The 24,667-nt window shown below is 43.8% G+C and overlaps 1 pseudogene; it reads right to left on the bottom strand.

Annotated features, from left to right (window-relative positions):
* Positions 1 to 13,763: 13,763 nt before the first annotated feature.
* LOC137373336 (uncharacterized) lies at positions 13,764 to 16,736 on the bottom strand (annotated as a pseudogene).
* Between the last annotated feature and the right edge of the window lie 7,931 nt (positions 16,737 to 24,667).

Here is a 24,667-nt window from a genome sequence, read left to right as displayed (position 1 = left end):
GATTCATCTGTGTGTTTATCATCATTATCCTCTTCAGAAATAAGGGATTTTTTTTCAAAACACATCTTTAAATATGTTATTCCTCATATATCCATCATCCAAACCTGTCACTTTTAAAACAAGTTGGACAATTTGTGAACCTTCTTTGTAAGTGTGTGTCTCATTCTGTTTTTCTAGCATTGTCACATGCTCTATTTTTGTGTGTGTGTACTGGGAATAGAGTGGGGTTGGAGGGGATAGAGTCTGTGAGTTGTAGATCGAATTTGAAGAAGGAGACTGACTGTTGAGATCATTTTTAGACAAAGTAATGGTCTGCTTAATCTGTTAAACATTCAAATATTTGTCTTATATTTTTAGATTAAAAATCCAGCAATATAAAAGTATTTAAAATGAAACAGAAAATACCAATTTAAATTTAATAATTCAGTATTTCCAAGGTACCGCCTAGAAACACACCAACAGTTCCCAGAGCTGTGTTGGGACAGTATTTAGAAGGAGTATGCATGATTTTAAATGTACTGCATATTTCTCTGACTGTAATCCACGGAAAGACCAGTTTCGAATCCCCTTTTTATCTTTCATGAGGCATTTTTTCTCCCAGTAATTAAAAGCTGGAAGAAAGTAGTTGTAAAATGTAAAGCAAAGGAACTAATTTAACAAATGGAAATAGAGAATTGTTTTCAACAAAATTGAGGAAATATCTCTCACCTTTTAGATGAAAGAAAATGCAATGCCCGTGTTTATTTTAGATACCACCGTATTGGAAAATTCACAATTGTTACAAATCAGTTTTTTTGGGGTGGGAGTCATGCAGCAAGGTGATCCAAGAAGATACATTTTCTGCCTTTTAATATTTGTATCCTTTCTCAGGCATTCATTTGCTGATGACCTTTTATGGGTGAAAAAAATGTTGAAAAAACCTTTAGGGCAGGATTTTGAGACCCCACTCAGACCCAGAATGGAGGCGGGCGGGAGCTAAAAACAGTCCCGTTGGCTGGCACGCCAGTTCCCTGGATCTATCCTGCCTCCGGGCCATTTTTGCAGAGGTGGGATTGGGGGCGGTGGAGGTGTAGTGGTGGCAGGGCTACTTATTGTGGCCAATTTAAGGAGGCCAACTGGGATTTTCCAGTCAGCCTCCATGTTCCTGCAGGGGGCCAGTTTAGGTGCCTGGAAGAGCCCTCCCAGCAGCAGACCAGGGGGCAGTGCTCCAGGCAGGCCTAGAGGCCCTCCCTGCCTGCCTGGAATAAGGAGCAGCCACAGGCCACCCTGTAGAGGAGCTCCCCCGTCTCCCCACCAGAATGATGGCCTGGTGGCAAAAGCCATTTTTTAACTTAAGATTTAAAAAAGTTGGAGAGAGGGCACCTCCATCTTGAAGCGCCCTCTCCTTTACCTACCTTCTCTGCAGCCTGCTGTTCCTTTCAAGCTCGAAGGGCTCTAATTGGCTGTCCAGCTTCAAGAGCTCACCTGCCATTCTTAATTGAATGGTGAGCCTATCTTTATGCCAATTAGGGGGGGCACCCCTATGAAAATCACAATGAGTGACTGTTGCCCCCTGCCCTGGGGGCGGGTTTGGAACCCACAAATAGTCCCAATCTCTGTTTTCCATCCCCTGAGGGAAAATCCTGTGCTTAGCTTTAGTTACAAGTGCATGGTCCACTGCACTTTCAGTACAATTACTTGTTTATAGGGGTTTGGGAGGGGGAGGTGGTGGTGCTACATCAACTTCTTTAAAACTGTTGGCCAGCTTTTTCTAGTTTTCTACATTGGCATACATCAATCTTGTTCCAGTGGTAAAAGGACAAGGCACCAAATTAGTGATCCTATGAATGAATCCATATTTATTTAATAGTTTGTATCCTTGTCAGAAGCTTAGATCTAGCTCATTGATGGATTGATGAACAATAGAACCTGGAAGAGAAACACTTCTCTATAAAGAACAGGGCAGGATGCCACACAGGATTAAAGGCTCTGAAGAATTCGTTGATGAGTACAGTTTCGTAGAGGCCTCTAAAACTAAGTTTTAGGCCTTTCATTCATAAAAACAGGATTCTGAGTAGGGGAATACATGGCCTCATTGATGTCTGTCAAAAAGGATAATGGATTTATTATCCACCAAGTTGCTCAGAAAAAAGAATAGATTATTGAAGAGGACCATCTGGGACATCAGAGTAATTTGAATAAGTTGAGTTTGCCACAAAAGACCAGGGGAATTGTTAGGATCAGGATTGTCACTGCAGAAAAAAGATATTAGGGCAGAAACATGACTTGAACATGCGTTCTGCTAGCTAAGACATATAAGCCTATTTGTAATCTAAAGATGGCCATTTGGGGCAAGACAAGAAATATGAGGATCTTGCAATAAAATTGTCAGCAAATTGTCTCCTCTCAGAAAGTACCTGATGCTATAATACTTTTGTTCATTCCCTTGAAACCTGAACAAATGGTTGTCAGTGTATAAGGAATTAGAGTACTGCATGATTTTCCAAAATATTTCAGTATTATGTCAGGTATTTAACCTTTTTACATGGCTCCCTCGAAGTGACTTCCTCTTAGTACTACCGGAATCATTTTAATGAATGGCATCTTGGATGAGATATCTCAACCATAGCTCTGAGGGTTTCAGACATTTGATGAAATGTCTCATCCTTGACAGCAGAAGGTTTAAACTTTCTTCTTAGCCAATTAGCATCCAAGTTGTATTATTGTAAATAATTGGTATTTCAATCGTTAAGTTAGTAATACAATATATCTCTTCAGTAACACAAATGGGATTAGCAGTAATATTTTATAATAAATAAACTGACCTAGGTTGCCATATACCAGGAATCTAGTAATATTTCTATAGCATAGCAGTAATACTGCATTGCCAATGCAAACATAAGTGGATATCACTGCATTAAATGCTGCCTGAATATCTGTCAGTTAGTACATGAATATACCAGGTGAAGGCTGAGAGGGACCCCTAGACATCTTTCTCACCTGTCGTAATAATTCACAATAGAACAAACGTCCCTAATTTCAGTTCCAATCTCCTTCAAGACTCAGAAACAAATTGTTTGGGCTAGAGACCATTTTTAGATTAGATTAGAGATACAGCACTGAAACAGGCCCTTCGGCCCACTGAGTCTGTGCCGAACATCAACCACCCATTTATACTAATCCTACACTAATCCCATATTCCTACCAAACATCCCCACCTGTCCCTACCACCTACCTATACTAGTGACAATTTATAATGGCCAATTTACCTATCAACCTGCAAGTCTTTTGGCTTGTGGGAGGAAACCGGAGCACCCGGAGAAAACCCACGCAGACACAGGGAGAACTTGCAAACTCCACACAGGCAGTACCCGGAATCGAACCCGGGTCCCCTGGAGCTGTGAGGCTGCGGTGCTAACCACTGCGCCACTGTGCCGCAGTTTTAAGTACCTAACTTTCTTTATGACCAAAACAAGAAATGCTGGATTCACTCAGCAGGTCTGGCAGCATCTGTAGAAAGAGAAGCAGAGTTAACGTTTCGGGTCAGTGACCCTTCTTCGGAACTGACCCGAAACGTTAACTCTGCTTCTCTTTCTACAGATGCTGCCAGACCTGCTGAGTGAATCCAGCATTTCTTGTTTTTGTTTCAGATTTCCAGCATCTGCAGTATTTTGCTTTTATTTCTTTATGACCATATCTCTCATTATTTGTATGCTCCCCATCTCCTCTGCCTTTCCCAGAAATCTGATATCTGATTTAGGAAACTTGCCCTTCTCTTCCTGAGTGAAGACAAATGTGACAGTTTAATAATTCTGCAATTTCTTAGTCCCAAGATTCTAGCTTTACACTATCATTTTTAAACATACTGGGATTTTCAGCTTCTGTTAACTGCATATGGTTGAAAAAACTTGAAAGGGTTAAAATCCCATTGTTATTTAAAATTGCACATGCTGTTCTTTATGATGTACCAATTTTGTGCATGAGTATTAACAGAGATGTTTGCCCGTACTCCTAAAATGACCCCTTGCAGTATACAAACTCAATGTATGGATCTGGACATCAACCCTTCTCTGATGCTGCTAACCATCCTGTCAGAATCTTAATTAGCAGGCAATGGTCTCAACACAATTCCTATCTGAGCTCCGCAGCACTAATTACAGTAAACATTCCACAACACGTACAAATCATGGGATTCATTCTATGCCCTATCTTCAATATTACTAAGAGTCTGATTTAAAGAATAACCAAATAACAACTAGCTTTTATGACTCCTTTTTATTGGTGGGTGGAGCAACATGAATGAAATACTGGATGTTGGGGAATTAACAGAAAAGAAGTGCATTACATAACGTCATTAGGGCTGGATTTTAAGAGCACGGCGGTGATCTCGGCACTGAGCTCAAAAAATGGCGGGCCGTACACCAAATAGCTGCCACAATCTTAAGAGCGGCAGCTTATTTAAATAGCTGCGGTGCCCCGCCTCCCAATCTCTTTGAGGGGGTGGGCTGTTCATCTCCGGCAATGGTGTCAGCTGCCTGTGCACAGGCACTGGTGCCATTTTTAAAGGGCAGCCAGCCCTGCCGCCCAATTTAAGTATTTAAAGTACTAACCCCCAAAATTCAATAAATGAATTTCTAACGCCCCTTTCCAGCCCCCCACAATAACAATTACAATAACTATTTGCCCTTCATCCCTCAAAGCACTTACCTTTAACATCTGACCTTCCCCCCGCCACCCCCACCCCCCCAGACTGCCCAAATTTTAAGATTCAACCCTTCCCATCATCCCCTATACCTATTATGTTTATTTGACCCCATCCCCCCACCACCCTGCACTGACAAACTTATCTCCTCCCCATCCCCACCAGTGTGACGCCGCATTTCCCCAGACAGGGATCTGAAGGCATGGGAGTGCTAGCCACCGCACCGAAGATCAAGGCAGGCCCTCAAGATTGGAGGTAAGTGTATGTAAATTCATTAATTCTATTCACTTGCATGTTTAAATTGGTTAAATAGAGAATAGAGAAATAAATCATAATAGAGCCAAGCAAACAGGGTATTGATCTACATTAACAGAACCATTCAGTACATGTCATAGGAACTATTCTGTCCTTATACAGATTCCTTGGTTAGACCGCATCTCGGGTACTGCACCCAGGACAAATCCAACCCGGCCAATTACTGCCCTATCAGTCTACTCTCAATCATCAGCAAAGTGGTGGAAGGTGTCATCAACAGTGCTATCAAGCAGCACTTGCTCAGCAATAACCTGCTCACTGATGCTCAGTGTGGGCTCCGCCAGGGCCACTCAGCTCCTGATCTCATTACAGCCTTTGTCCAAACATGGACAAAAGAGCTGAACTCCAGAGGTGAGGTGACAGTGACTGCCCTTGACATCAAGGCAGCATTTGACTGAGTATGGCATCAAGGATCCCTAGCAAAACTGGAGTCAGTGGGAATCAGGGGGAAAATTCTCAGCTGGTTGGAGTCATACCTAGCACAAAGGAAGATGGTTGTGGTTGTTGGAGGTCAATCATCTCAGTCCCAGGACATCACTGCTGGAGTTCCACAGGGCAGTGTCCTAGGCCCAACCATCTTCAGCTGCTTCATCGATGACCGTCCCTCCATCATAAGGTCAGAAGTGGGGATGTTCACATCATTGCACAATGTTCAGTACCATTCGCAATTCCTCAGATACTGAAGCAGCCTGTGTCCAGATGCAGCAAGACCTGGACAGCATCCAACTTGAGCTGATAAGTGGCAAGTGTCATGAAGATCCCCACCTGCCAAAAATGAGGCCTATTAATTTTGTCATTAGAACATTAATATTAAACTGTTGCTGGAGTGAAGAAATGACTTGTTCAAGAGATCACCAGACATTTGGCTGGAGGACATTTTGATCACCAGACAGTGAAGGTGTAAGAAAGCTCACATTCCAGTGTCTGTTAAGATGGAGAATCCACAAAGACAGGAGTGGTTAAACCAGCTGGTCACATGACTAACCTGCTGGCCCAGGCTTTTTGAACTACGCACAGGACAGTTTGAAGACAGTCTGCAGATTGCAACTAACTTGGACCAAGAGCCTCTCTCTTGTCTGGCTCTCTCTCTTTCACTGATGTCCGGATCCACTGGAGTCACTTAAACCCCAAGAGAGAAAAGACTCCGACATTGAAACAAGTTTTGCAGCATGCACTGGACCCCAAAGAAGCGGCAAGACTTACCGGCAATCAAAGACTCTACATCAAACTCAAAGGACAATAACTAGAAACCCAGCTATTGCCCCAAACTTTTCCCCTTTAATCTTCCTACTTTTTCTGTCTCTATCTGCGTGTGTGTTTATCGTGTATGCATGCTAGCGTGGTCGCATTGCGTATTCGTAGTCGTTCACCAGATTAGAGTTTAAGGCTAACAAACTTCCACCTTCCTTGTTTAAATCTAAGAAAATCTGTCCGACTGATTTCTTTGCCTTACAATTGGAAAGCAGTGAAAAAGGATTCACTGAGGGGGGAGCTAAAACACGGTGTTTTTAAAATTAAATCCTGTTACAGTTAAACCAGGCAAAGGCTGAGAGGGAACCCCTGGACCCTTTTCTCACCTGGTCGTAGCAGAAATTTGGGGGCTAGCATCCTGGATTTGACCCACAGACAAACAAGAAATTGGAAGTGGGAAGCCAAATTGATCCCAATCAAAAAAGAGAAAAGATTTGATTACAGGTTTTCTTGTGGCTGTGTGTGTTAGAATAACAACATGTCTGCGACTGAAGCCACTAGCTCCCCAAGTTAGGGTGACGTAACTTGGGATAAGTTAAAAGCACTGTCTATGGGGGTGTTGAGGAAAATGGCTGAGCAGTGTTGGAATCACTGTACGTGGCAAGGCTAGGAAGTCTGAATTTCTAAGTGGCCAACCATTTTTCCCTTGAATCTGAAGAAGCAGAAACAGGATTAGAAATAGACTCCACCAGGATATTGTTAGCAAAGATACAATTGGAACAGAGTGAACTTGAATTAGAAGACAGAGAAAGAGAAAGTGAGAGACAGGAGAGAGAGTAAGAAAGAACCTTCCAGAAAGAACGTGAAGAAAAAGAGAGAGGAGGGAGAGAAAGCAAGACAGGAAAGAGAAAGAGAACGAACCTTCCAGAAGGAAAGCGAAGAGAGAGGCGACTTGAGTTAACTAAGGGTGACCGAGTAACCCCAGTGAAAGCATGGCCAAAATGGAAGAGCGTAATTCAGGGCTGGGTACAGAATTGTTAAAACTTTTCCAACTGATCCCAAAATTCAATGAGGGAGACGTGGAAGAATTTTTTGTGTCTTTTGAAAAACTGGCAAGGCAGTTAAAGTGGTCAGCTGAGGCTTGGACTCTCCTTCTACAAAGCAAGCTAACCGGAAAAGCCCATGAGTTATATTCCATGTTGCCAGATGAGAGTGCAGCAGATTATGAACTGACAAAAAATGCTATCCTCAGGGCATATGAGTTAGTACCGGAAGCCTATTGCCAAAAGTTTAGAACCCTCAAGAAGCAAGCTGATCAAACTTACCTGGAGTTTGAAAGAAGTAAGTAGCTGGCTTTTGACCAGTGGCTGAGGGCTCTTAAAGTACAGCTCAGCTATGAAAATCTCATAGAGGTACTTTTGCTAGAAGTTTTTTTTTTAAACTCTCCCAATCTCCATCAAAACACATGTAGAGAAACAGAAGTGTCATAGTGCCTGATGAGGTACTGATGAGGAAATGGAGTTCTCCTCACAGACGTGAAGGCAAGGAGTGGACAGTGGTTCACCAGTTAATGGTGCTGCAGAGGTACCATAGAGAATTAGTAAGAATGGCCCAGGAGATTGCAGTGGCTGTACATGTTGGTATATGAAAAACCAAAGCTCGCATAAGACAGCAGTTTAACTAGCAAAACTACACAAAGATGTGGTAGAGTACTGCAGGAGTTGCCACATGTGCCAGGTTGAGGGGAAACCCCAACCTACAGTGAAATCTGCATCCCTAGGTCCTTTATCGGTGTTTGGAGGACCCTCCAGCAAAGGGCTGGTGAACTGTAAGGGACCCCCGCTGAGAACAAAAGGGGACAGGCAGGCACAAGGCTGGCAAAAGGTCAGAGAGGAAAGGGGAAAAAGTGATCAAGAGGGCAGGTTAAAGGTGGTCCGGGAGGAATCCTGGATGAAAATCACTACTGCCAACCCCGAAATATTTGAAATTTTCAACCCCAGATCCTCCTATGTAAATGCAGACACTAGAAGCACCCCACCAGAGTTGCAAACAGCATTTACAGGAACCTGCAGAGACAAAGAAAGTCCTCTAGAGGGCAGAGAAACTGTGAGGGTGATGCCTCACCTAGTTGAAGTGCCACAGGGGAATGCAGTAGAATCTGGACAAATACCTACAAGAAGGAGTGTCCCAGAGGACAAAGGGAAGATTAGCAAGGAATCCGTCCACCACAGTCAGGAGAAAAGGAAACCAACCATTCCCTAAGGTAAAAAGCCCTTGCATAAATTATCAAAGCACTGAAAGAGAGTCCAGAGTGGTTCCACCCACTGCCACCGCCCTTGAGCAGAACTCCAATTGAGGGCTAATTAAATCTAACCCTCTATCCCTGCAGACCTCAACAAGAAGAAAGACACCTTAGGCAGTCATGGAAATGTGCACATTGAAAAACTTCCCCAAAAACCACATGTTTATTGGGATGCCAAAAAGGGTCGTTTAAAGCAGCACTGCTACCAAGAAAAGCCAGGCTGTAACAACTGTTAGGATTTCTGAATGAATGAGGGAGATGTAAATGTGTTTTCCTGTACTTATCTTCTCTCTAGTCCCTTTTAATGAAATGTTCTTTTAAAAAAAATCGCATTTCTTTCCGTTGTGTGGGGAGGTATCATGAAGACCCCCACCTGCCAAGAATGAGGCTTATTAATTTTGTCGTATGAACAATAATATTAAACTGTTGCTGGAGTGAAGAAATGACTTGTTTTAAAGAGATCACCAGACATTTGGCTGGAGGACATTTGCATAATAAGAGACAGTACTTGGAGAGACAAAGCGACTACTCCCTAGTCCAATTAATCCAAATGGATTTTGATCACCAGATATTGATGATGTAAGAAAGCCCGCATTCCAGTGTCTGCTAAGATGGAGAATCCACAAATGCAGGAGTGGGTAAACCAGCTGGTCACATGACTAACCTGCTGGCCCAGGCTTTTTGAACTACACACAGGACAGTTTGAGGACAGTCTACAGATTGCAACTAACTTGGACCAGGAGCCTCTGGCCTGTCTGGCTCTCTCTCTTTCACTAATCTCCGGATCCACTGAAGTCACTTAAACCTCAAGAGAGAAAAGACTCCTACATCGAAACAAGTCTTAAAGCATGCACTGGGCAGAGGACAGTAATTAGAAACCCAGCTATTGCCTCAAACTTTGCTCCTTTAATTCTTCGACTTTTTCTGTCTCTATCTGCGTGTGTGTTTATCGCGTATGCATGCTAGCATGGTTGTGTCTAGAATTTGTAGTCGTTAACTGGATTAGGGGTTTAAGGTTAATAAACTTCCACCTTTCTTGTTTAAATCTAAGAAAACCTGTCTGACTGATTTATTTGCCTTACAATTGGAAAGCAGTGAACAAGGATTCACTGAGGGGGAGCTAAAACAGTGTTTTTAAAATTAAACCATGTTATCGTTAAACCAGGCAAAGGCTGAGAGGGAACCCCTAGACCCCCTTTCTCACCTGGTCATAACACAAGTAACATTCGCGCCACACAAGTGCCAGGCAGTGACAATCTCAAACAAGGGGCGGCACAGTGGCGCAGTGGTTAGCACTGCAGCCTCACAGCTCCAGGGACCCGGGTTCGATTCTGGGTACTGCCTGTGTGGAGTTTGCAAGTTCTCCCTGTGTCTGCGTGGGTTTTCTCCGGGTGCTCCGGTTTCCTCCCACAAGCCAAAAGACTTGCAGGTTGGTAGGTAAATTGACCATTATAAATTGTCACTAGTATAGGTAGGTGGTAGGGAAATATAGGGACAGGTGGGGATGTTTGGTAGGAATATGGGATTAGTGTAGGATTAGTATAAATGGGTGGTTGATGGTTGGCACAGACTCAGTGGGCTGAAGGGCCTGTTTCAGTGCTGTATCTCTAATCATAATCTAAGAGAGAATCTAACCATCTCCCCTTCATGTTCAATGGCATTACCACTATCAACATCCTGGGTGTTACCACTGACCAGAAACTGAACTGGACCAGCCACATAAATACTATGGATACAAGAGCAGGTCAGAGGCTGGGAATTCTGCAGTGAGTAACTCACCTCCTGACTCCTCAATGCCTGTCCACCATCTACAAGGCACAAGTCAGGAGTGTGATGGAATACTCTCCACTTGCCTGAATGGGTGCAGCTCCAACAACACTCAAGAAGCTCGACACCATCCAGGATAAAGCAGGCCGCTTTACTGGCACCCCATCCCACACCTTCGACGTTCAGTCCCTTAACCATCGACGCACAGTGGCAGTAGTTTATACCATCTACAAGATGCACTGCAGCAACTCACCAATGCTCCATCGACAGCACCTTCCAAACCTGCAACCTCTACCACCTAGAAGGACAAGGGCAGCAGATGCATGGGAACACCACCGCCTGCAAGTTCCCCTCCAAGCCAAACACCATCCTGACTTGAAACTACATTGCCTTTCCTTCACTGTCGCTGGGTCAAAATCCTGGAACTCCCTCCCTAACAGCACAGTGGGTGTGCCTACATCCCAAGGATTGCAGCGATTCAAGAAAGCAGCTCACCATCACCTTCTCAAAGCAATTAGGGATGGGCAATAAATGTTGGCCTAGCCAGCGACATCCATATCCCATGCATGAATTTAAAAAAACTTTAAGGGAGAACTAGGGGCAGAGTAAAGACAGCTGACAGGAAACGTGCTTATAGATCAGATCATCACAGAAAATACAAAGTATGTCTGTATCACAAATAGATCTAGCACTGCTATTTATGTTGATAATATTGTGAAACAATCCAATGTGATTAGGCCTGATTGTTCTGAGCACGCACAATAGCAAATAGCCTTTCATGATATTAGTTTTAACTCATGACGCTTCCTGTTAGGAACGCTAATGTTGTAAAGCCATTTATTTTTCAAGCTTATGAAAATGAAATACAGAACTTTAAATTATTATTACACATTTCAAATATCTTCTCCATTCATAAATGCCAAACTCTACAAGTCAAAGTTTTAACATATTTTAGGATAAAAAGAGGATACTTTTCCCTTTAATGGAGTTGGATACATTTAGATTGACAAATGGTATTGGACATATCCTTCAATCTTATCTATACTGGTAAACCACTAACCACAGTAAGGTTTAAATGGTAATGAAGTACAAAGACAAAGGTTACCTTAAATTAGGAGAAGTAGATGGCAATATATTTGAAAACTGCTTGTATACTTATCAAACCAACCAAGGTTGCGTGCAACCAGTCACATTATATCTCTTACACGTTTCACTTGAAAATCTCTATTTACCTGCTCTCAACATACAAGAGACACTGAGCAAAACACTAAATGCATCAAGCCTACAGTGTTGTGGGTGTCTGAATGCATCTGTGGCCTCTCTCACTCATCAGTGTAATTGTTGTGATGTTATTCCATTTTTATTATCCCAGGCCCCAGCTTGAAGCTCTTCCAGACAAGCGTTCTTATCCTTGTTGCCATGGGGAATGAATTGGCAGTGAGGAGAAAAGCTCTGTTGTCTATCATTGTTCTGCTGTGGTTTAGGTAATGCAGGAGGCATCACATCTGAAGTGGATGGGCTTTTTCCCCTCAAAATCATTTCATAGTATTGACAATCTAACACAAAAGGAATCAATAGGCTGCAGCCAGAGAAGTAACCCTGGGGTTAAAATGTTCTCAAAAGAAAGTGACAGTAATACATATGTAGAAAATAGTGCTAATGAAAGGTGTATGCAACCATTATTAAAAACTTCTGTGCTTATGGAACATATATTTTTAATGAATTATTTGGAATGCCACAAGCAGCATCAACAAGGACAAATGCTTCCCATCAAAATATTATACTAAATTTGCAATTTCAAGGTCATATAATTAAAATATCAAAATATAACTTTGAAATAAGATCTTCAGGACCGGCCTAGCTTTTAAAATGATTATATTTCCTTTATGTTATGAACTAAAAATTTTACATAATCCAAATATTAAATAGGTGCAAGCACATCTTTGTTAATAATATGCTCACAATAGGCAATTCTTTGAAATATGTAGTATAACGCAGTGTATCATAGAATGGTTAAAGCACAGAAGGAGGCCATTGAATAAATTAAAATCTTATTAAATTATTCTGATGTTTTGAGTTTGAAAATGTAAGATGGAAGTTTAATATGACTCAGTTTTGAGAACCGGAATAGCTGTTTCCACTATTTATTTATATTGGCTCACATTTGCTTTATTTTATTTGGCAGAGGATGGGGGGAAATTTAATAGTTGAATTTATGATTTTCACAGATTTGAAGCATTTGGATCCAGGAAGGTTCTTCTGTCAAGCAAAACTTTGAGGACTAAGGGCACAGTTTAAACTGATGGTGTCAAAAGAAGACAGCAAACTGAACAATTTAGCATGAGAGTAACAGAATTATGGAGCAGATTGGCAGCAGGGAATGATGGAACAGAAAGTCATGGCGGTTTCAAAAAAAGAACTGGATGAGTTCCTATTAAGAATGGGAATACAGGGTTACCAGTTCCAAAATCACAAGAGGGAAATCATTATATGGCTTGCAAAGGTTGGCTCGATAAACTGATGTTCTCCTTCTCAAAGCATGAGTATGTTACTGTTTTTTCCCTTTCCCACACACTGTACCAGCCATCCATTAAAGGGGTATGTAGGGGATCTTAAATGCATGAATTGGCCTCAAGGAAACCTATAAGAAGGACCCATGATTAAGTCATTCTCATCTTGACTCCCTTCCTTCAGAAGCTCATTTGTATTTCCCCCACTCATGGCGGCCCAAGTTAACCCTAGCTCAGGTCTATAACATACTAAAAATATTACATGTATGTGGGCTTTCTTTCCACAAAACATTACTTACTCTAGTCATGTTTCATCACACTTCTGTGTCAACTTTTTTTTCGTTATAAATACCTCTGTATACATTTGTGATGAAACCTGATGAGTTAACTCTCTCCACGAACGCTGCCTGATTTTCTGAGTGTTTCTAACATTTATTTGTTTTCATTTCAAATTTGCAGCATCCACAGTGTTGCCTATTAAACTTGTTATGTTGTAACTATAACCCCCTGCCATTGTTGATGCTGTAGCGCCTCAGTTTGGTGGCTGTTATCCTGTACTGCGGAGAAGCTCCTATGCTCTGACCCACTTTATTTCTCAGCTTCCCAAATTGCCATAACTCTAATGGCTTAACTATAAACAGTAGTACTAAATCAACTATACAAAAATAAGTACTGAATGTATGACTTCAAAATGGGGACAGAATTATGTTTGTATGCCCTGGTCTAAGTAATGCACACCCTCTAACTCCACTTTACCTGAAGACTACACTTGGTCTTGACTTCCTGTGTGTAATGTACATATACAACAAATTAAAACTGTTATGTATTTGGTTCTTTATGCTGCCACTATAGAGTCTAGCCAGAGAGGTTCTTAGACTGTACTGTTTAAAGATGAATCTTTATTGTATAGTAACTATATACACTCCACACTAGACTGTGTATCTCCTTCAAAATCCACGCTGTATCTATTCGAGTCTCTCCCACATAATCTCTTACCTCAACCTGGTGGGCGGTAATCTTTACATCCTCTCAAGATTAACCCTTTGATACCCTTATACATTTCCCCCAGGTCTTTATCCCAGCCATCTGGAAACACATCAAAGCTGATCTGTCCACCTATAAAAAAGGTGAAGCCCTTCCCTGCAAATTCTCTTTGTAAATCAGCCACAAATTTTTCTCTGATTTTTTCTTTTTTATCAAGTTCAAAAAATTCAATACATTCTTCTTGGTTACAATTTCTACTGATACGACTGATGTTCAGCATTCCATTACAGAACTCAATAAAGGTCCCTCTTTTTTTAGGCAGCTTAATCTTGGCCATTTAATTTAGAGAGTAGTTGATCAGGTTCTGCAGTACTTCCTCACCAACATGGCTCTGGATGCTCTGTTTAACCAAAAACTTTCCAGCTTTATATGCAACTAAGCCATTTACAGCAAACACATAATCAACTTTTGAAATGACTTCATCTCCCAGCTACTCTTTAATTTTATCGATATCAGAACCGCCCACAACTCCAACTTTCATCTTTTTCCTTAAACGTTGTATAAATTCATCCATGTCCAGAGTGATTTTCTGTTGGGCTTCAGTGAGAGTCCCATCCACATCAAACAGGTACAGGATGTCAGTGGTAGGAAAATTATTAGAGAGGATTCTTTGGGACAGGATTTACTCCCATTTGGAAACAAATGAACTTATTAGCGAGAGGCAGCATGGTTTTGTGAAGGGGAGGTCGTGTCTCACTAACTTGATTGAGTTTTTTGAGGAAGTAACGAAGATGATTGATGAAGGAAGGGCAGTGGATGTTGTCTGTATGGACTTCAGTAAAGCCTTTGACAAGGTCCCTCATGGCAGACTGGTACAAAAGGTGAAGTCACACTGGATCAGAGGTGAGCTGGCAAAATGGATACAGAACTGGCTCGGTCATAGAAGACAGAGGGTAGCAGTGGAAGGGTGCTTTTCTGAATGGAGGGCTGTGACCAGTGGTGTTCCACAGGGATCAGTGCTGGGACCTTTGCTGTTTGTAGTATATATAAATGATTTGGAGGAAAATGTAGCTGGTCTGATTAGTAAGTTTGTGGACGACACAAAGGTTGGTGGAGTTGCGGATAGTGATGAGGATTGTCAGAGGATACAGCAGGATATAGATCGGTTGGAGACTTGGGCGGAGAAATGGCAGATGGAGTTTAATCCGGACAAATGTGAGGTAATGCATTTTGGAAGATCTAATACAGGTGGGAAGTATACAGTAAATGGCAGAACCCTTAGGAGTATTGACAGGCAGAGAGATCTGGGCGTACAGGTCCACAGATCACTGAAAGTGGCAACACATGTGGATAAGGTAGTCAAGAAGGCATACGGCATGTTTGGCTTCATTGGTCGGGGCATAGAGCATAAAAATTGGCAAGTCATGCTGCAGCTGTACAGAACCTTAGTTAGGCCACACTTAGAATATTGCGTGCAATTCTGGTCACCACACTACCAGAAGGACATGGAGGCTTTGGAGAGGGTACAAAAGTGGTTTACCAGGATGTTGCCTGGTCTGGAGGGCATTAGCTATGAGGAGAGGTTGGATAAACTTGGATTGTTTTCACTGGAACGACGGAGGTGGAGGGGCGACATGATAGAGGTTTAAAAAGTTATGAGCGGCATGGACAGAGTGGATAGTCAGAAGCTTTTTCCCAAGGTGGAAGAGTCAGTTACTAGGGGACGTAGGTTTAAGGTGCGAGGGGCAAAGTTTAGAGGGGATGTGAGCGGCAAGTTCTTTACACAGAGGGTGGTGAGTGCCTGGAACTTGCTGCTGGGGGAGGTGGTGGAAGCAGGTGCGATAGCGACGTTTAAGAGGCATCTTGACAAATACATGAATAGGATGGAAATAGAGGGATACGGACCCCGGACGTGCAGAAGGTTTTAGTTTAGACAGGCATCAAGATTGACGCAGGCTTGGAGGGCTGAATGGCCTGTTCCTGTGCTGTACTGTTCTTTGTTCTTTGTTCTTTTGTCTTTATCCCAATATATATTGATTTACATTCACTTTTTTATTTACATGCTACCCAACCTCTCCCCCCCCCCCAAGTCTCTAACTTCATGGATTCAACCTATCGGGAAGCTTCACTGATCAGCTCCCTGATCTTGTTGTCGTCAGATGTAGAAGATTGGTAGTCTTTCTCTGATCCCTTGTTTCTTGACGTGGACGGCCTTCGTTGAGGTTTGTAGCATTCGGTGCTTTTTGAATTTTCAGTTCATCATCTGAGTCATCTAAATGTATGACCAATTGACATCTTTGATGTAAAGGAATAAGATTCCTTCTATTTCTCCGTACAGAACCTTCTTGAGTTCGTACTCGATAAGATCGCTGTTGTTTCTCGTCTTTCTGGAGAATTACCTCTTCTGTATTTTGGTCTCGTACCCACACCTTTTGCCCTTCTGCCAACTTTGGTACGTTTCTTGTACAATATCTTCTGTTATAATTATGGGTCTGTTTTGATATGAATTGTCTTGTACTTTCTGATAATCCTTGCTTTGCAATCCTGGAAGTAATTTCTTGGGTAGAATTGGAAGTTGCGTTCGAAGTTTTCTTCCCATTAAGAGTTCTGATGGCACTAATCCGCACAATAATGGAGTATTTTTGTATGTTAGTAGTGCTAATTGGAAATCTTGATTTTTCATCAACATAGTTTTAGTGGTCCTGACTGCTCGCTCAGCTTCTCCATTTGATTGTGGATTCTCAGGAGAACTTGTTAGGTAAACAAATCCACATCCTTCTGCAAAGTGCATGAAGTAATCGTTTGCAAATTGTGGTCCATTATCAGATACTATCTGATCAGGTATAGCATGTGTTGTGAAAACTTCTTGTAAAAATCTGATGACTGCTTCAGTTGTTGTTGTGTACTTCCATTTAACCTCGCTCCATCTTGAGAAGTAATCAACTATAATTAGATAGGATCTTCCCTCCAAGAAGAATAAATCCATCACCAACCATTCCCAGGGTCTAGTTGGGAATAGGGGCGAAATTAGAGGTTTTCTTTGATCTTGCCTGTGTTCCTGACAGTTTTGTTGGACTTGCTTCTTTCCAAGTTCTCTGTCCGTGTAGCACTCCTGTAGGAACTTTCTGCATTTCTCTTTCTCACTGTTGTAGTCTTTGAGTGGGATAGCGGGCTGTGCTGTTGTGTGGGTTCTCGCCACATTGTGCGGCCTGTCTGGCGGAATCCGGACTCGCTGCAGTGCTCGGGTTGGGGGGCTCTCCCTCTGTCCTGGCTCCTGGATTCTTCTTGTTTATCTTCTTCAACTTTCTTTATAATATGAAGGTCAATACAATTTCTTCTACTTAAGAGTAAGAATTCCTGATTGCTTAGGACATACAGTGTTTCTAATATCTTCTTTCCGTTATATTGAAGCATTGTTTGTAACTTCCCCTTTACTTCAAGTACAACACCTCCTGGGCCATGTAACTGCATTTCTGTTGCTTGCAGAATGTGTGTGGAAGGCTCAGGCTCTTTATCTCACAGGACTGTCACACTTGCTCCAGTGTCGAGTTTGAAATTAGTGACGTGTCTGTTGATATATACATCTGTTGATCAAAATGCTTGTTTTGGATTGTTGATCTCACCCAGAAAATATTTTGATTGGTCTGCTGCAGGAGGTTGCTTAACTTCATTTACCTTTCTATTCTTAACTACTTTTCAGTAGTATTGGTGGTGCCACTAGGAGCAGTGGCCACGACTGGTCCTGCAGGAGGCCTTGGAACCAGGCTCAGCGCAGGAGACCCAGACCTCAGGTAAAAGAGGTAAGGTCGCCAGGGCCAGTCTGGCAGGCCCCAGTGATGGGAGGGATGAGGGAACGTAGGTGCTGAGTGCGGGGTGGGGGTGGTATGTGTTCCGGGAAGTGAGTTGTTTTCTGCCGGCGGCCAACTGAGGCCTGTAAGAGCCCTATTATCAGCCACTTAAGGGCCTCTGCGCACTACCATTGGAATTGAGGCAGCGGAGGAGAGCCCCCAACACCCCCACCACGTCCACAGGGAGGTCACCTTGTTTCACTGGGTGACCACCCTGCATGGCTTAATTCCAGCAGCAGTGGGAAGAGGCTCGTAAGTGGCTAGTAATAGGCTTCTTAAGGATCTCAATTGACCTCTGTGCAGTAAGGCCATTGTTGCCCTTTGCTGCCCCCTACCTAATTGCAGTGCGACGGGAAGGCGACGAACCCTCCGCCTCCTGCATTTCTATGGGCCTCCCCACCTCATAGCCCATGTCTGGGAGCCCATTAAATCCAGCTCAGTGAGTGCTCTGCTGGATATGGCTCTCCATCAGCGTCACCGGTCTCTCAATGGAGGAGGCCACTTGTGCACCAGTCAGAGACAATGGTCTGGATTTTAAGCACCCGCCACCACTCCTGGGGCGAGGCCGCGTGAAAAAAAATGGCAGCCCACATTACTGCGCAGTGGCTCATTTAAATACCCGGGTTGCCCCCCCCCTCACCCAATCACGTGAAGTGGGTAGGCTCTCTGACACTGGCAATGGCATCAGCTGCCTCTGCGCAGGTGCTGGCACCATTTTTAAAGGACAGCCAACCCTGCCGGTTGATTTAAATATTTAAAGACATACCCCCACCCCCACTGTTGCAATAAAAATTCTAACGCCCCTTCCCACCCCCCAATAACAATAACATTAAGTATTTACCCTTCCCTCCCAAAAACACTTACCTTTGAAATATGATCTTTCCGCCCCCCCCAAGATTATACAAAGTTCACAGTTCACCCCTTCCCACCATCCGCGACACTGAAGATAGTAATTTGACCCCGTCCCCCCCACCTGCATTAAAAATCTTAGGTTCCCCCTTCCCCACTAGTGATGCGCCTGCTTTCTCTAGATGGGGAAGTGACGCCACACGAGTGTCGGCCACCGCTCTGAGATCGCGGCGGGTCGTATGATGGCAGGTAGGTGTATTTTAATGTATTCATTAACATATTTAAAAGCAGGTTCCATCACCCAATGGTGGGCAGCCACCACGGAGCCTCGCCACCGTCAGGAGGATCAGGCCCAGCCCTCCCAGTGTCGGGCTCCTCCTCCCCGCAACAGAGCCCGACATCAGGGGTCCTGTAAAATCCAGCCCAATGTCGTGATCAAGGCTTGGATGGACTCCTCCATCATCTGCACTTGGACATGCATAGCCTCTGGCATCTACATAAACACTGAGCAGCACGAGGTACAAACTCATAACATCATATCCTGTGATGCGCTTAAGGTTTATATACATAATCTACCTAGCAACAGCTTATGTACGTTATACCACATCTTCCCCCCAACTCTCTGACTTCATTTATCAGATCTGTATCGCTGTGGGGTTCTCATGACTGCTATAACATGTTCTTCTTTTACTTTTTTGGGGTATTGAGTCTTTCAGTTCTTCTTCACTTTCCTGTGGGTGAGTGGAACTACTGGATGACTCGGGTTCACTGTCGTCTGGGTGATCTGTTGTTGGTTGTGTCACCGGTTCATCAGCTCTCTTTGGGAGCTGATTCTCTTGATCTTTCATCAATTCTTTCTTCAGAGATGGAGTTTTGCCATTGCAAGTTGGAGGCAAACCATAACCATCCCTTTCGCATGAGGGAGGTCCTCTTGAGCTACTTCCTCTTCCTCCCATTCCTCCACTTTGTGTTTGGCCTCAAAGGAAGGGGCCTTTTAGGTGGTGATACATTCCTCTTAAGGTAGCATTGTTCCTTTTCCTGAAACCACTTTCCGTGCCCATCTTTCTCTTGGACCAGAAACATTCAGCTTCCCGGGCTGGGCAATTTTCCCGCTGGTGCTGCTCCTGGCCACACCTACTGCAATTCAGTGTTGCTGCCAGTAGGTGTCCTTCCCACCTCTCAACCTTTCTGGTGCCATTACTCTCTGCCTTCTGAACAGACCTGAATGATTCCAAAATTTGAGACTGGACGCCCCCGATCCCCCTGAATTAGTAGTTGATTTCTGTTCCCTACTTCCATCTGCCTGCTCAATAAAATGGCTTTTTTCAAAGTCAAGTCTTCTTTCGACTGAAGCTGGTCTGACAGCGCTTTGTCTATAATACCGACTACAATTCTGTCCAAATCAGTTCCTCACGCAGACTCCTGTAGTTGCAATCCTCTGCTACTTTATACAGATCATTAACAAATGAATCGATATTTTCACTGACTGTCTGGGTGCGCATGTTGAACTTAGCTCTATCGTGATTTTATTTTTCATGATCTGAAAGTTTCCTTCTTGTGCTTTAATCACCTCGCCACACAGGTTTATTTTTCTTCGATCCCTGGGGTAGTCAGAATGTTGTCCACACTGTCTCCCATGGTGTAAAGCAAAACCTGACCTGTTCTTTGTCCGATCGTGCCGTTAAACCTGACGGGGAACAGTACCTGTCAAATCTTTGAATCCATCTCAGCCACACTTCAGCCTGTTTGGGCCCTGGTGCTTGCTGAAAGCTTTCGGGTAATGGTATCGATTTTTCCATGTTTCTTCAAAGCCTTCGATCGCTTCTGTTTTCTTATGCAGGAAAAGTCATTTTACCACTGCCACCATGTACTATCTTGTCAGTGTGCTATTAGTGTTGAATGAGGAAAGTAGACTCTGGGCCAAAGTAACAGGAGTTTATTTACAGGGGTCTTCTTACAAGGGTATCTACATGAACTCTGAGCAGCACGAGGTGCAGACTCATTACATCACATCCTGTGATGATGCTTAAGGTCTATATACATAATCTACCCAGCAACAGCTTATGTATATTATATTACAATAGCCTCCTCCATTGTTGTGAGAACATGCAGCATAGGCAGCCCACTCCCGGTCTTGGCTCTCTCCTTACAATTATGTGCTATTTTCTCCTGCAGACAGAGGGAAGGGAGATATTGGTACTGTTACGACCAGGTGAGAAAGAGGTCTAGGATTCCCTGGTCTTACTGTAACAGGGTTTAATTTTAAACACACTGTATTTTTAGCTCCCCCTTGGTGAATCCTTGTTCACCACTTTCCAATTATAAGGCAAGGAAACCAGCACAAACAGGCTTTCTTAGGTTTAAAGAAGAAAAGTTGAAATTTATTAAACTTAAACTCTAATTCATTTAACGCCTATGGATACACAGCGTGCCCACACTAGCATGCACGTGCGATACACACATGCAAATAGAGACAGAAAAGAGTAGAAGAAAAATAAAGTGGAAAAGTTTGAGGCAATATCTGAAGAGTTTTTGTTGTGGTTCTTCAAGCTCACTGTAGAGTCCTTGATTGTAGGTAGATCTTGCTTTTCGTTGGGGCTCAGTATTCCTAAACCTTGTTTGCTGTAGGAGACATTTCTCTCTTGGAGTTCATGTGTCTTCAGTGGATTTAGAGGCTTGTGAGAAAGAGATGGGAGCAGGCAGACAGGAGAGGCTGTGGGGAGCCAGCCAGGAGAGATCTTCTCAGGCGAGGAGCATTCTGCTTTCTGCCTTCAACCTCGCTGTGGCCAGTTCAAAAGAAAACTCTGGAACAGCCAGTTAGTCATGTGACCAGGTGGTCTAACCAGTCCTGGCCCTCGTGGATTGTAGCCTCCTTAGCAGGCCCTGGAATGCCCTTCCTCACCTTTGATGTCTGTTAGTATGGAAATGTTTTTTTTCCAGCCATGGCTGATCTGTTTAACAAGTCATTTCCTCGCTCCAACAACAGTTAAAAATCAATATTCGTGACAAAATTGATGTGCCTCATTCTTGGCAGGTGGGGCCTAGCATGACAGTACCCAAGTGACATCAATCCCAACACACAGGCTGCTGGCAGTCCAATTGCCACTGATGGGGGCACACAGACACCTCCTGCATGTGTTCCCTTACCAAGGATCTTGCAAACTTCCACTATGACAGGGGGTCTTCTGTTAGGGCCACCTCACCATGCCACTGTCAGTCATCTTGCATCCTTTTCCCACATCTGGGGAGTTGATCCATAATTCCATAAGTTTTAAGGTACTTGTGGATAAGGATAAGAGTAGTCCTTGGGTGAAGGTGCTAAATTGGGGGAAGGCTAATTATAACAATATTAGGCAGGAACTGAAGAATTTAGATTGGGGGCGGCTGTTTGAGGGTAAATCAACATCTGACATGTGGGAGTCTTTCAAACGTCAGCTGATTAGAATCCAGGACCAGCATGTTCCTGTGAGGAATAAAGACAAGTTTGGCAAGTTTCGGGAAGCTTGGATAACACGGGATATTGTGAGCCGAGTCAAAAAGAAAAAGGAAGCATTTGTAAGGGCTGGAAGGCTAGGAATAGATGAAGCACTTGAGGAATATAAAGACACTAGGAAGGAACTTAAGCAAGGAGTTAGGAGGGCTAAAAGGGGTCATGAAAAGTCATTGGCAACCAGGATTAAGGAAAATCCCAAGACTTTTTATACATATATAAAGAGCAAGAGAGTAACCAGGGAAAGGGTTGGCCCACTCAAGGTCAGAGATGGGAATCTATGCGTGGAGCCAGAGGAAATGGGCGAGGTGCTATATGAGTACTTTGCATCAGTATTCACCAAGGAGAAGGACTTGGTGGATAATGAGCCTAGGGAAGGGAGTGCAGATAGTCTCAGTCATCTCATTATCAAAAGGAGGAGGTGTTGGGTGTCTTGCAAAGCATTAAGGTAGATAGCTCCCCAGGGCCTGATGGGATCTACCCTAGAATACTGAGGGAGGCAAGGGAATAAATTGCTGGGGCCTTGACAGAAATCTTTGCATCCTCATTGGCTACAGGTTAGGTCCTAGAGGACTGCAGAATATCCAATATTGTTCCTTTGTTTAAGAAGGGTGGCAAGGATAATCCAGGAAACTATAGGCCGGTGAGCCTTACGTCAGTGGTAGGGAAACTATTAGAGAGGATTCTTCGGGACAGGATTTACTCCCATTTGGAAAGAAACAAACTTATTAGCGAGAGACAGCATGGTTTTGTGAAGGGGAGGTCGTGTCTTACTAATTTGATTGAGTTTTTTGAGGAAGTGACGAAGATGATTGATGAAGGAAGGGCAGTGGATGTTATCTATATGGACTTTAGTAAAGACTTTGACAAGGTCCCGAATGGCAGACTGGTACAAAAGGTGAAGTCACACGGGATCAGAGGTGAGCTGGCAAGATGGATACAGAACTGGCTCGGTCACAGAAGACAGAGGGTAACAGTGGATGGTGTTTTTCTGAATGGAGGGATGTGACTAGTGGTGTTCCACAGGGATCAGTGCTGGGACCTTTGCTGTTTGTAGTATATATAAATGATTTGGAGGAAAATGTAGCTGGTCTGATTAGTAAGTTTGTGGACAACACAAAGGTTGGTGGAGTTGCGGATAATGATGAGGATTGTCAGAGGATACATCAGGATATAGATCGGTTGGAGACTTGGGCGGAGAAATGGCAGATGGAGTTTAATCCGGACAAATGTGAGGTAATGCATTTTGGAAGGTATAATGCAGGTGGGAGGAATACAGTAAATGGCAGAACCCTTAGGAGTATTGACAGGCAGAGAGATCTGGGTGTACAGGTCCACAGGTCACTGAAAGTGGCAACGCAGGTGGATAAGGTAGTCAAGATGGCATTCGGCATGCTTGCCTTCATTGGTCGGGGCATAGAGATAAAAATTGGCAAGTCATGTTGCAGCTGTACTGAACCTTAGTTAGGCCACACTTAGAATATTGCGTGCAATTCTGGTCGCCACACTACCAGAAGGACGTGGAGGCTTTGGAGAGGGTACAGAAGAGGTTTACCACGATGTTGCCTGGTCTGGAGGGCATTAGCTATGAGGAGAGGTTGGAATAACTTGGATTGTTTTCACTGGAACGACGGAGGTGGAGGGGCGACATGATAGAGGTTTACAAAGTTATGAGCAGCATGGACAGAGTGGATAGTCAGAAGCTTTTTCCCAGGGTGGAAGAGTCAGTTACTAGGGGACATAGGGGCAAAGTTTAGAGGGGATGTGCGAGGCAAGTTTTTTACACAGAGGGTGGTGAGTGCCTGGAACTTGCTGCCAGGGGAGGTGGTGGAAGCAGATACGATAGCGACGTTTAAGAGGTATCTTGACAAATATTTGAATAGGAAGGGAATAGAGGGATATGGGCCCCGGAAGTGCAGAAGGTGTTAGTTTCGGCAGGCATCAAGATCGGCGCAGGCTTGGAGGGCCGAATGGCTTGTTCCTGTGCTGTACTGTTCTTTGTTCTCCCAACACACTGTCCTGCTTCACCAGATGTAAGGCCCAAGAGGAGGAAGGCATTAAATGATACTCATTTTTGCAGCTCGGATAAAGTTGTTGAGCCACTTGAGGCATTGAATCCACGTGTAACCCCACGTCTGCTGACCTCCTCTGCAATCTGCAGCTCTGTCTGTTTTGTTTGGCTCCCAGGTCTCCTCCTCCTATCCCTCAGGGACATGATGTCCCTCCTGTCCCTGGCAACTTGTAGGGGTCCCTGGAGGGAGGCTTCAGGGAAAAGTGGGGCTGCACAGGGTCTCCTCTCAGCCATTTCTAGATATTGACTATAACCTGCTCCTCTTCCAGGCCTTTCGAATGCAGAGTGCACTGCAGGCCTGGCAGCCCTTTAAAAATGTCCCTCTCAAGTGCCGAGGTATCACCTGACGCCGTGCTCTGCACCTCCAGGCCCAACTTCCACCACGTAATTGGTCAGGCGTCACACTCATTAGGCTTAATTGTCCGCCTGCTGCTGAATCGTGTGTGGTCAGCCGCTCCTGCCCCTGACGTGATTTGTGGCCAGTTCCAGGTCCAACGGCAGGACTGGCATCTCCCAAATAAAATTCGGCGGTGTGGCTGCAAGATTTGCTTCTTGCAGAATATTAGGTCTTGTCTCAAACTGGGAACTCTAACTGCAGCTCTCGGTGAATGTCTAGCTACAAACGTCACAGACATTGGGCGGCACAGTGGCGCAGTGGT

Source organism: Heterodontus francisci, chromosome 9 (assembly GCF_036365525.1).
Source record: "Heterodontus francisci isolate sHetFra1 chromosome 9, sHetFra1.hap1, whole genome shotgun sequence".
In the NCBI taxonomy this organism is placed as follows: Eukaryota; Metazoa; Chordata; class Chondrichthyes; order Heterodontiformes; family Heterodontidae; genus Heterodontus; species Heterodontus francisci.
This window is presented reverse-complemented; position numbering and strand designations above follow the sequence as displayed.